The sequence below is a fragment of the Lathyrus oleraceus genome, chromosome 2, assembly GCF_024323335.1.
Source record: "Lathyrus oleraceus cultivar Zhongwan6 chromosome 2, CAAS_Psat_ZW6_1.0, whole genome shotgun sequence".
NCBI lineage: Eukaryota > Viridiplantae > Streptophyta > Magnoliopsida > Fabales > Fabaceae > Lathyrus > Lathyrus oleraceus.
In genome coordinates, this window is record NC_066580.1 from 19,035,564 (window position 1) to 19,047,877 (window position 12,314).

The following is a 12,314-nucleotide window of genomic DNA, read 5'->3' on the forward strand; positions in this document are numbered from 1 at the left end:
TGGGGACGCTCCTTCCTGCATTACCCACTAGCTTTGGGATACTTGATTCACTGTTCAGTTGACCTCCTTGGGACCCAAAAGTTGATGTTTTCATCTTAATCAATATTAGTGGAATGGTCTCCAAAGTCTTTTCTTTTGGCCTCCTCGCAAGATGCAACCTTCTTGAACTTATCTCTCAGCTCTTATTTGTCTTCATTTGTATGGGTGATGGCCTTCCAGACTGCTGTTTCAACATCCTCGTCAAGAAATAATTTCATTTCATCTACCATAGGCCTGACCTTCTCTTTGTGGTACAGGATCTTGAATGATCCAAGAGGTTTTTTGGCTTTTCTCTTTGCGAGGCCTTTGGTTTAAACCATCAAGGCTTGGGTCTTTCATCTTGACTAGCTTATGCAACTTGATCTGAATGCTCTTTCACTCTTCTATAGCATACCCCATTGTTTCGATGTGATACCCACACTCAACATTTGGGTTGTCTTCTTCAAAGACTAGGCGTTTGTTGTTGATTAATTCTTGAACTTTACCCTTGAATGACCAACAGACTTCAATAGGGTGCCCTATTAACCACATATGGTATTCACATTGCTCGTTGGGATTATACCCAGGTGGATAAGGGGTATGATCTGACACTAGGAATTTAGATACCACTAGCGAATGTTGGATCAAATAGGGTAGAAGCTGCAAACATGGTATAGGAATAGGGTCAAGAATAGCGCATGACTTAGATGACTTACGGCCTCTCCGATTTAGATTCTCGTGCCTTTGGGGAGGAATGGGTGATGACCACTAATTTAGGGGTGCTGGAAGAACCGGTTGGGAACAAAATTCGGGAGGAACACCATACAACGGGTTAATAAATGTAGGATGTAGAGTGGAAGGAACGACAGAAATAACATTCCTGATTACGGCGCCTTGTCCAAGATCTTCCTCTCTTGCCATAGATTTATAACTTTCGACATTTGATCCATCTTGCCTTTCATGACGTTCATATCCTTTCTCGGCTCAACTTGATTTTGTTCCAAGCACTTCATTGTCCTTTAGTAGCTCTCAAGGGTTCGATATGAGCACCAGGAAGTCAACCTGTTGTTTATGGACAAAAGGTGGGATGAGTTTTTTTATTTTGGAAAATGCTATGAAATGCATGCTAATGAAATGTGAATGCATGAATGTTTTATTGTATTTTGCTATGCAAATAAAATGCAATGCATATATAGTTAGGATCCGGGATAACATGAGTATTGTCAGAACAATCTAACAGGTAGGTTTCTCTATAATGGATAGTTATAGGCTTTCTACCCATAAACCACTCATAGGATTGACAATGAGGTTTTGGATAAGGTTCCTAGAGTCATGGACTATAATCGTATCAACATCCTGAAACAGGCTAGTCGTTTTATGACGAGAGTGACGAAAGGTCTATTTTGGGCGGGGTCTTCATGTTAGACACACAAGGAGTGGTCTTTGGAGACTAACACTACACAACCACCAAAACAGAAACTGGTTCTAAGAATGGTTTCGAGAGTCATGGACCCTTCATAAATCAACGTCATGCGACAAGCTAGATGTCTTACAATAAGATCTATGAAAAGATCTTCTCTAGGGGAAGTCTTCATGCTAGGCACACAAAGAGTGGTCCTTAGAGAATAACACTACATAAATTCCAATTCTAAATTATGTGTTCCCTCTTCTTTTTCCAAATCTTGGATGTAGAGCCTTACTCATGATTGTTGGTGTAAGCCCTAGAGGCCAATACTTTTGGTACTTGTATCGAATTATTTATTAATAATAAAAGGCATTTTTCTTTATTATGTTTGTTTAATAAAGTCCCTGGAATAGATAGTCCATTTAATGTATCAAGTATGACTTAATCATGAGATCACATTAAACATAAGGACACTATTCTTAAAGTGTCCGTAGTCAAGCTTTATTATGAAATGGGATAACATTAAAGCATGGAGACTATTATGTTTGTAGACTGATGATCACGTCTCATGGATCATGGATAAAGAGTTATCAAGTCTTAAACATAGGTATGAATATTAAGAGTAATATTCATACTGGATTGACCCGCTATGAGAATACTATATAGAAAGTTATGCAAAGTGTCATAAGTTATTCTCATGGTGATAATAGTGTATACCACTCTTCGACCTGAAACCACTATGGATCCTAGATGTAGAGTCGAATGCTTTATTGCTGATCCAACGTTGTCCGTAACTGGATAACCATAAAGACAGTTGATGGATACTCCACGAAGCATGCTGAGGGACATGAGTGTCCTAGATGGAATTTGCCAATCCTGCTTAACAGGATAAATGTCTATGGGCCCAATATTGAACTGGACAAGGGTGACATGGTCTATACCTTGTGTTCAATATAGACATAAGGGCAAAGGGGTAATTATACACATAATTATTATCACAGGAGGTTTTGTCATATCACATGACATTTTCGTGACTTGGGTAGCAATGATGTGTTGCTAGATACCGCTCACTGTTTATTATGTTAAATGCGTGATTTAATATAATTGCCAACGTCGCGAAAACCTATAGGGTCACACACAAAGGACGGATTGATAAGAGATAGAATAATTAAGGAACACCGTAAGGTACGGTGCACTTAAGTGGGAGACGAAATATGGTAAGGTACCAAATACTTAAGTGATTTTGGCATATTATGAGATATGGGCCAAAATGCACTTAAGTGGGCTTTTTGGCTTGAAGCCCACACAAGTGGTTCTATAAATAGAACCCCTTGGGTAGAAGCATTGTCACTCCATTCCACTCAGACAGAAATTCAAGTAGAGACTTGGAATTTTGTTTCCCTCTTTCTCTCACTCAAAGCCTTCATTCATAACAGCTAGCACTGCGATTGAAGGAATCCGTTCGTGTGGACTGAGTAGAGACGTTGTCATCATTCAACGTTCGTGATCGCCCCGTGGATTTGCTTCAAAGGATCCGATCATTATCAGAGATCTGCACCAAAGGTTTGAATCGCCACAAGAGGTAACGATTCTATCACTGATCATGCTCATTCGTAAGGATCACTAATGGAGAAAATTTTAAATTCCGCTGCGCCTTGGATGGCTATTCTCCTTCAATGATACCATCTCAGGATCCAAAGGCAAGTATGATAATGAGCATATATTTAAAAAGAGAAAACATAAAAGAAAACAAGTAAGCAAACAAAAAATAAACAAATAAGACAAATCAACATTCATCGCAAAGTTAACTAAGTTAGGTTGATCTCTTACAACATTTTGGGATCGATTTTGCTGACGTGCCTCGATGGAAAGTTTAAAATCCATTTCATATTTTAGAGACAATTTAGTTGACATGCCATATTTTAGAGACAATTTAGCTGACCGGGCAGCGGACCCCCGGCTAACTCTGCGTAGTGTGATCGGTCGTCGAAATTTAATTTGATTTTAATTAATTAAAGGAATTAATTATAATAATAATAAAGTGTTTATTATTGCCTTGTGGTGATCGGTTATGGCCTTAGTTTTCCTTTGTTTGATTTTGGGTTTTAAAATACGACCTGCGTGTCGTGCCTCTCTCTTAATATCCAAAATGTAACTTCTTTTCTCATCTCACTCCCTCGTATGTAAAACGAGTTTCTTTCATGTAATGTAATGATATGAAGAAAGCAAAGAAGTCAGTGCCAAAGGAGGACAACCTTGAAGATCTTGCTTGAAGAAGCTTAGATCGTTGTAGGTTAGCTTAGGTTCTCTCATTGGCTTGGGAGAACAATTGCGCTAGGGGCCATAACTGTTTCATTTTGTTTGTATGTATGTTGATGCATGTGAATGTATGTTGATGCATGTGAGAGACGGTTTATATGATAAACAAGCCGGTGAGATCAGAAAAAATTGCAATTCCCTCAAATTAAATATTAAGTTTATGCTTTCCAAGTTTTAACACTCATCAAGACTAGTAATGGATAATGTAGGTTTCGCCTACGCGAGGTGCATGATCTATATATTAGTAAGGTGCAATGGGATAATTGTAATATCCAACTGTTAAAACAATGGGTCAAACTTAACTAAACAAATTATAATAAGATTATATATATGTTTAGAAGCAAGAGTTGGGAATAATCCATATGATGGATTGGAATAAGAGGTTATTCACCCAATTGAAATTTTCGAGAGTTGTATGAGATACAATTGGAAGGAGTTCCTACCTAAATAACCTAGTTTTGTGTAATCCGCCTACGCGGACTTAGAACGAAGTGAAATATGGATCTCAACCCACTAGAAAATCTTCCAACGGGATTTTCCGAATCAGATGATGAGGGTCATTTGTTTTGAGTAAAATAGTGGGAGCATGTTTAATTAAAGGCCTAATTAAATATGCCAATGATACTTATATTTTCATTATTTCTTATGTAGATTACCATGACAACAAACACCTCTAACAACATTTTGCGATCGATCCTTGACAAGGAAAAATTGTCTGGGACAAATTTTCTGGATTGGCACCGAAACCTGAGGATTGTCCTCAAACATGATAAAAAGCTGTATGTCTTGGAGACACCTGTTCCTGAAGAGGAACCTCCTAGTTCTGCACCTAAGGCAGAAAGAGATGCTTATAAGAAGCATGTCGATGATGCCAATGAAACTGCTTGTCTCATGCTAGCTACCATGAACTCAGAATTGCAAAAGCAACATGAGAACATGTCAGCATTCGATATGATCGAACACCTGAAGCTGCTCTATCAAGAGCAAGCAAGGCATGAGAGGTTTGAAGTTTCAAAAGCCCTTTTTCAAGGCAAGTTAGCTGAGGGAGCCTCTGTAGGTCCCCATGTACTCAAGATGATTGGGTATGTGGAAAACCTTGACAGACTGGGTTTTCCCCTCGGAAAGGAACTTGCGACTGATTTGATCTTGCAATCGTTGCCAGATAAATTCAGTCAGTTTGTCCTAAATTTCAATATGAATGATATGGACAAATCGCTTCCTGAGCTGCTAGCCATGTTAAGAACGGCTGAGCAGAATCTGAAGTCAAAAGGGAAGTCCATTCTGATGATCGGAAATGGAAAGAGACAGAACAAAAGGCCCATCAAGCAGGGTGATAAAGGGAAAGGCAAGGAAGTTGTCAAACCCAAACCCACCGTTGCTGCTTTGAAGCCTAGTGGAGGCATAGCAAAAGCAGGCACCTGCTTCCATTGCGGTAAAACCGGACACTGGAAGAGAAACTGCCCAAAGTACCTGGAAGATAAGAAGAATGGAGTAGAGACTTCAACTTCAGGTATTTTTGTTATTGAAATTAATTTATCTACTTCTGTGACATGGGTATTAGATACTGGATGTGGTTCTCACATTTGTACAAATGTGCAGGGACTAAAAAGGAGTAGAAAATTGGCAAAAGGTGAAGTCGACCTACGAGTTGGCAATGGAGCAAAGGTTGCTGCTTTAGCCGTAGGAACTTATGGATTGACTTTACCTAGTGGTTTAATAATTCAGTTAGAGAACTGTTATTATGTACCTGCAATTAGCAGGAATATTATTTCCGTTTCTTGTTTGGACAAGTTTGGTTTTTCATTTATAATAAAGAACAATTGTTGCTCAATTTATTTGAATGATATATTCTATGCTACTGCACAGATGAACAATGGACTATATGTCCTTGATCTTGAAATGCCTATTTATAACATTAATACTAAAAGGATGAAACCAAATGAGTTAAATCCAACTTACCTTTGGCATTATCGGTTAGGCCACATAAATGAGAAACGCATTTCCAAACTCCATAAAGATGGACTCTTGGACTCTTTTGATTATGAATCATATGAGACATGCAGATCTTGTTTAATTGGAAAGATGACAAAGTCCCCATTCACAGGAAAAGGTGAAAGAGCTAATGATCTTTTGGCCCTCATACATACTGATGTATGCGGACCACTGAACATACCAGCCAGAGGAGGTTTTCAATACTTCATCACATTTACTGATGATTTCAGTAGATATGGTTATGTGTATTTAATGAAACACAAATCAGAGTCCTTTGAAAAGTTCAAGGAATTCAAGAATGAAGTACAAAACCAACTAGGTAAGAATATTAAAACTCTTCGATCAGATCGAGGTGGTGAGTATTTAAGCCTAGAGTTTGATGACCATCTAAAAGAGTGTGGGATACTATCCCAACTTACTCCTCCTGGAACACCCCAATGGAATGGTGTATCTGAGAGAAGAAATCGAACCCTGTTGGACATGGTCCGATCCATGATGAGTCACGCCGATCTTCCAAACTCCTTTTGGGGACATGCGCTATTGACAGCAGCTTACACACTTAACCGTGTTCCATCCAAAAAGGTTGATAAAACACCATATGAGATATGGAGTGGTAAGAGACCACATATGTCTTACATGAAGATTTGGGGTTGCGAAGTTTATGTGAAACGACAAATTTCAACTAAGCTTGAGCCCAAATCTGACAAATGCTTATTTGTGGGGTATCCTAAAGAAACAAGAGGATATTACTTCTACAATCCTTCTGAGGGCAAAGTGTTTGTCGCTCGAACTGGAGTTTTCCTAGAAAAGGATTTTATTTCCAAAGGAACCAATGGGAGGAAAGTAGAGCTTGAAGAAATTCAAGAATCGCAAAGCATTGATACACCTATGGAGGAATTAGAGCAGGAAACACAAGTAGTTGTGGAAGAACAACCTGCTCAAGTAGAACAAGACCAGCGTAGGTCAAGCAGGATACGTCACCTACCTGAAAGATATGGATATCTCATAACAGATCAAGGTGATGTATTACTCATGGATCAAGATGAGCCTGTGACCTACCAAGAGGCCATAACTGGTCCCGAGTCTGAGAAGTGGCTAGAGGCCATGAAATCCGAAATAGATTCCATGTACACGAACCAAGTTTGGAACTTGGTAGAGCCTCCTGTAGGAGTTAATCCTATAGGATGCAAGTGGGTCTTCAAAAAGAAGACTGACATGGATGGTAAGGTACATACCTATAAGGCAAGACTGGTTGCAAAAGGATATAAACAAATTCATGGTGTTGACTATGATGAAACCTTTTCACCAGTTGCAATGCTTAAATCTATTCGAATTTTACTTGCTATCACTGCATATCATGATTATGAAATATGGCAAATGGATGTCAAAACTGCTTTCCTTAATGGGAATCTTCTTGAGGATGTGTACATGACACAGCCTGAAGGATTTGACATACCAGAAGAAGCCCATAAGATATGTAAGCTACAAAGATCAATCTATGGATTGAAGCAAGCCTCCAGAAGCTGGAATCTTCGTTTTGATGAAACGGTAAAACAATATGGATTCATTAAGAACGAAGATGAGCCTTGTGTCTACAAGAAGGTTAGTGGGAGCATGATCGTGTTCCTGGTATTATATGTAGATGACATATTACTCATTGGAAACGATGTCCCTACCCTGCAACAAGTAAAGACTTGGTTGGGGAAATGCTTTTCTATGAAGGACCTAGGTGAAGCAGCCTATATATTAGGAATCAGAATCTATAGAGATAGATCACAAAAACTGCTTGGCCTAAGTCAGAGTACATACATAGACAAAGTGCTGAGACGCTTTAATATGCATGATTCCAAGAAAGGATTCATACCTATGCAACATGGAATGTGTCTATCAAAAACACAATCCCCTTCAACTAAGGAAGAAAGGGAACGCATGAATAAGATTCCATATGCATCTGCAATAGGATCTATCATGTATGCCATGTTATGTACTCGACCAGATGTCTCATATGCTTTAAGTGCAACGAGTAAATACCAATCTGATCCTGGTGATGCCCATTGGGTAGCTGTTAAGAATATCCTTAAGTACTTAAGAAGGACTAAGGACTCATTCTTGATATATGGAGGTCAGGAAGAATTGGCTGTAATTGGTTACACCGATGCTAGCTTCCAGACAGACAAGGATGACTTTAGATCGCAATCTGGTTATGTGTTTTGCTTAAACGGTGGCGCTGTGAGCTGGAAAAGTTCAAAGCAAGATACAGTTGTTGATTCTACAACCGAGGCCGAGTATATTGCTGCCTCAAGTGCAGCAAAGGAAGCTGTTTGGATCAAAAAGTTCGTTAGTGAACTTGACATAGTTCCTAGCATTGTGGATCCCATTGGTCTCTATTGTGATAACAATGGTGCTATCGCACAAGCTAAGGAGCCTAGATCTCACCAACGATCCAAACACATACTTAGGCGTTATCACCTCATTCGAGAGATAATAGATAGAGGAGATGTGAAAATATGTAGAGTACCTACACTCGACAATATTGCTGACCCACTGACAAAGCCTCTTGCGCAGCAGAAGCATGATGGCCATACTAGATCTATGGGCATTAGGGATATGTCTAATTGGCTCTAGTGCTAGTGGGAGATTGTTGGTGTAAGCCCTAGAGGCCAATACTTTTGATACTTGTATCGAATTATTTATTAATAATAAAAGGCATTTTTCTTTATTATGTTTGTTTAATAAAGTCCCTGGAATAGATAGTCCATTTAATGTATCAAGTATGACTTAATCATGAGATCACATTAAACATAAGGACACTATTCTTAAAGTGTCCGTAGTCAAGCTTTATTATGAAATGGGATAACATTAAAGCATGGAGACTATTATGTTTGTAGACTGATGATCACGTCTCATGGATCATGGATAAAGAGTTATCAAGTCTTAAACATAGGTATGAATATTAAGAGTAATATTCATACTGGATTGACCCGCTATGAGAATACTATATAGAAAGTTATGCAAAGTGTCACAAGTTATTCTCATGGTGATAATAGTGTATACCACTCTTCGACCTGAAACCACTATGGATCCTAGATGTAGAGTCGAATGCTTTATTGCTGATCCAACGTTGTCCGTAACTGGATAACCATAAAGACAGTTGATGGGTACTCCACGAAGCATGCTGAGGGACATGAGTGTCCTAGATGGAATTTGCCAATCCTGCTTAACAGGATAAATGTCTATGGGCCCAATATTGAACTGGACAAGGGTGACATGGTCTATACCTTGTGTTCAATATAGACATAAGGGCAAAGGGGTAATTATACACATAATTATTATCACAGGAGGTTTTGTCAGATCACATGACATTTTCGTGACTTGGGTAGCAATGATGTGTTGCTAGATACCGCTCACTGTTTATTATGTTAAATGCGTGATTTAATATAATTGCCAACGTCGCGAAAACCTATAGGGTCACACACAAAGGACGGATTGATAAGAGATAGAATAATTAAGGAACACCGTAAGGTACGGTGCACTTAAGTGGGAGACGAAATATGGTAAGGTACCAAATACTTAAGTGATTTTGGCATATTATGAGATATGGGCCAAAATGCACTTAAGTGGGCTTTTTGGCTTGAAGCCCACACAAGTGGTTCTATAAATAGAACCCCTTGGGTAGAAGCATTGTCACTCCATTCCACTCAGACAGAAATTCAAGTAGAGACTTGGAATTTTGTTTCCCTCTTTCTCTCACTCAAAGCCTTCATTCATAACAGCTAGCACTGCGATTGAAGGAATCCGTTCGTGTGGACTGAGTAGAGACGTTGTCATCATTCAACGTTCGTGATCGCCCCGTGGATTTGCTTCAAAGGATCCGATCATTATCAGAGATCTGCACCAAAGGTTTGAATCGCCACAAGAGGTAACGATTCTATCACTGATCATGTTCATTCGTAAGGATCACTAATGGAGAAAATTTTAAATTCCGCTGCGTCTTGGATGGCTATTCTCCTTCAATGATACCATCTCAGGATCCAAAGGCAAGTATGATAATGAGCATATATTTAAAAAGAGAAAACATAAAAGAAAACAAGTAAGCAAACATGTAATGGAAAGAGCAAACAAAAAATAAACAAATAAGACAAATCAACATTCATCGCAAAGTTAACTAAGTTAGGTTGATCTCTTACAACATTTTGGGATCGATTTTGCTGACGTGCCTCGATGGAAAGTTTAAAATCCATTTCATATTTTAGAGACAATTTAGTTGACATGCCATATTATAGTTTTTCCATCTAAGTGTTGCCACGTTAACACAATAAAACCTAAATAAGATATGAGACCAAAACATATGAAAAATTAAAATTATACACTCAAAAAAATTATTTTAAAATGGAGGAATTAAAACCATTTTTATGAAAATAAAGGAACCAAAATACATTTAAGTCTACTATAATTTTTGTGTAATGGTTTAATAACTATAAACTATATTTAATAAATTATCTTGAAAGAATTTTAAAATAAAATTGAAGCGTTTAAATTTAAAAAGTAAATTATAAAAAAATAAGGTAATGATTTTAAATAAAAGAAGTTAATAAAGTAAAAATGATAAACATAGAGTCTTTCAATGATACTGCTATTTCATAAGTATAGTCAATTGACCTATTTTAGGTTTGTAAGTTGTGTCCAACTTTAAATGACAATCATACAAAGCCAAAGAAAAAATTTTGCCATTAAAAAATTATTAACTCTTTGCTTTTAAAAAATAATTTTAAAATTTTTCCATTAAAAATTTACTAACTCTTTGCTTTTAAAAAATAGTTTTAGTTCTTCAATAAGACTGAGTTGTTTCATAAAACAAAAAGGTTGAGCTGTAATTTTCAATTATAATTGTAACATGTTACAACCACATTAAACAACTAATTCGATCTGAATTCCCTGTATTTTACACTAATTATAACAATATCAGTTAATGCAAACTTCAATATAAATATCCTATTTCAAATTTTATTATTCCAAACATTAATTAATTATGGCTTTTTCATATGCTAATAACTCTTTTTTCTCTTGCTTTGTGTATGTTTAAACTTTAGCGCAATTGTATTTGGTGGTAATTTTAACACTGATTTTAACATTATTTTTGGAGATAAAAGGGCTATGATACAAAATGGTGGCAATAGTATGACACTTGAAATGGATAAATACTCTGGCTCTGGCATTGGATCAAAGAATGACTATTTGTTTGGAAGATTTGACATGCAAATTAAACTTGTGTCAGAAAACTCTGCAGGCACTGTCACCGCATATTATGTATGCGTTTTATTCACAATATTCTCATATTCTCATAAATGCAATAGTTTATTCATGTTTATAATAGTTTTAGTATGCGCTTAAAATTTAGAATATTGTATCTTGATCATACGATCATCAATATGTTGATTGCGTGAATGTGTGTGATTCGTGAGTACATATGATCTAAATCTTTATATTGTAATCACAATTGTGATTGAAAACTGCAATCTAAGACTATATTATTCTTGCGCACACTAGCACATTTTAAAATATGAGGATATTTTATTTATTGTGTGACTATTTAATTTCATATTTATATATGTGCAGTTAAGTTCTCAAGGACCTCACCATGATGAAATTGATATAGAATTTTTGGGAAATTTATCTGGTGATCCATATATTCTCTCAACCAATTTATATGCCCATGGAAATGGAGGTCATGAGATGCAATACTATCTCTGGTTTGATCCCACACAAGACTTTCACACTTATTCTATTGATTGGAATCCTCAACGCATAATGTAAGTTTTCACTGACACCTCTTTGATCAAAGATGTGTTTTGTGTTTGACACATCATAATATATGATATTGAAACATGTGATTACGTTCAGATTATTTATTTTTATGTTTGACGCGTGTTTACAGAATATTGGTGAATAATATTCCAATAAGAGTGATGCATAATAGGCAAAATATTGGTGTCGCATTTCCAACTAGGCAACCAATGAAGTTATACACAACCTTATGGAATGGAGATTCATGGGCAACAAGATGGGGACAAGTTAAGATTGATTGGTCAAAGGCTCCATTCATAGCAAGTTTTAGAAACTTCAATGCAAATGCATGCATTCCAAGTTCATCTAATAATTGCTACGGTTTTAATAGTGGAAAAAATAAAGGTCTAAATGGTGAAACAAAGATGAAGCTTAAAGAGATTCATGCAAAATGGAATGTTTATGATTATTGTCGTGATTTTAGACGCTATGCTCATGGTCTTCCTTATGAATGTCGTAAGACAAATAATCGTAAAGGTCTTCAAGATGAAGATTTTGAATAGAGATGATTGCATTGCATGTAATCTTGGTGCTTCTTGTGGTTAAATATATATATTATGAAATGAATTTTTTTATTGTTTTATTAGATAGTAAAAACATATATTTATTCATTGGTGAATTATTAAGTATCATAAGAAAATGGTACCAATCAAATTAATTCAAATTTTATGTATTTATTAAAAAATTAAATATAATAAAAAAAATTTAGCGTACTGCAATTTTCTCTTTAAATATA

General features: G+C 36.6%; 1 pseudogene; it reads left to right on the top strand.

The window, feature by feature from the left end:
* The first annotated feature begins 10,763 nt into the window (after nt 1–10,763).
* Nucleotides 10,764–12,081, top strand: LOC127121689 (xyloglucan endotransglucosylase protein 1-like; annotated as a pseudogene).
* The last annotated feature ends 233 nt before the right edge of the window (nt 12,082–12,314 follow it).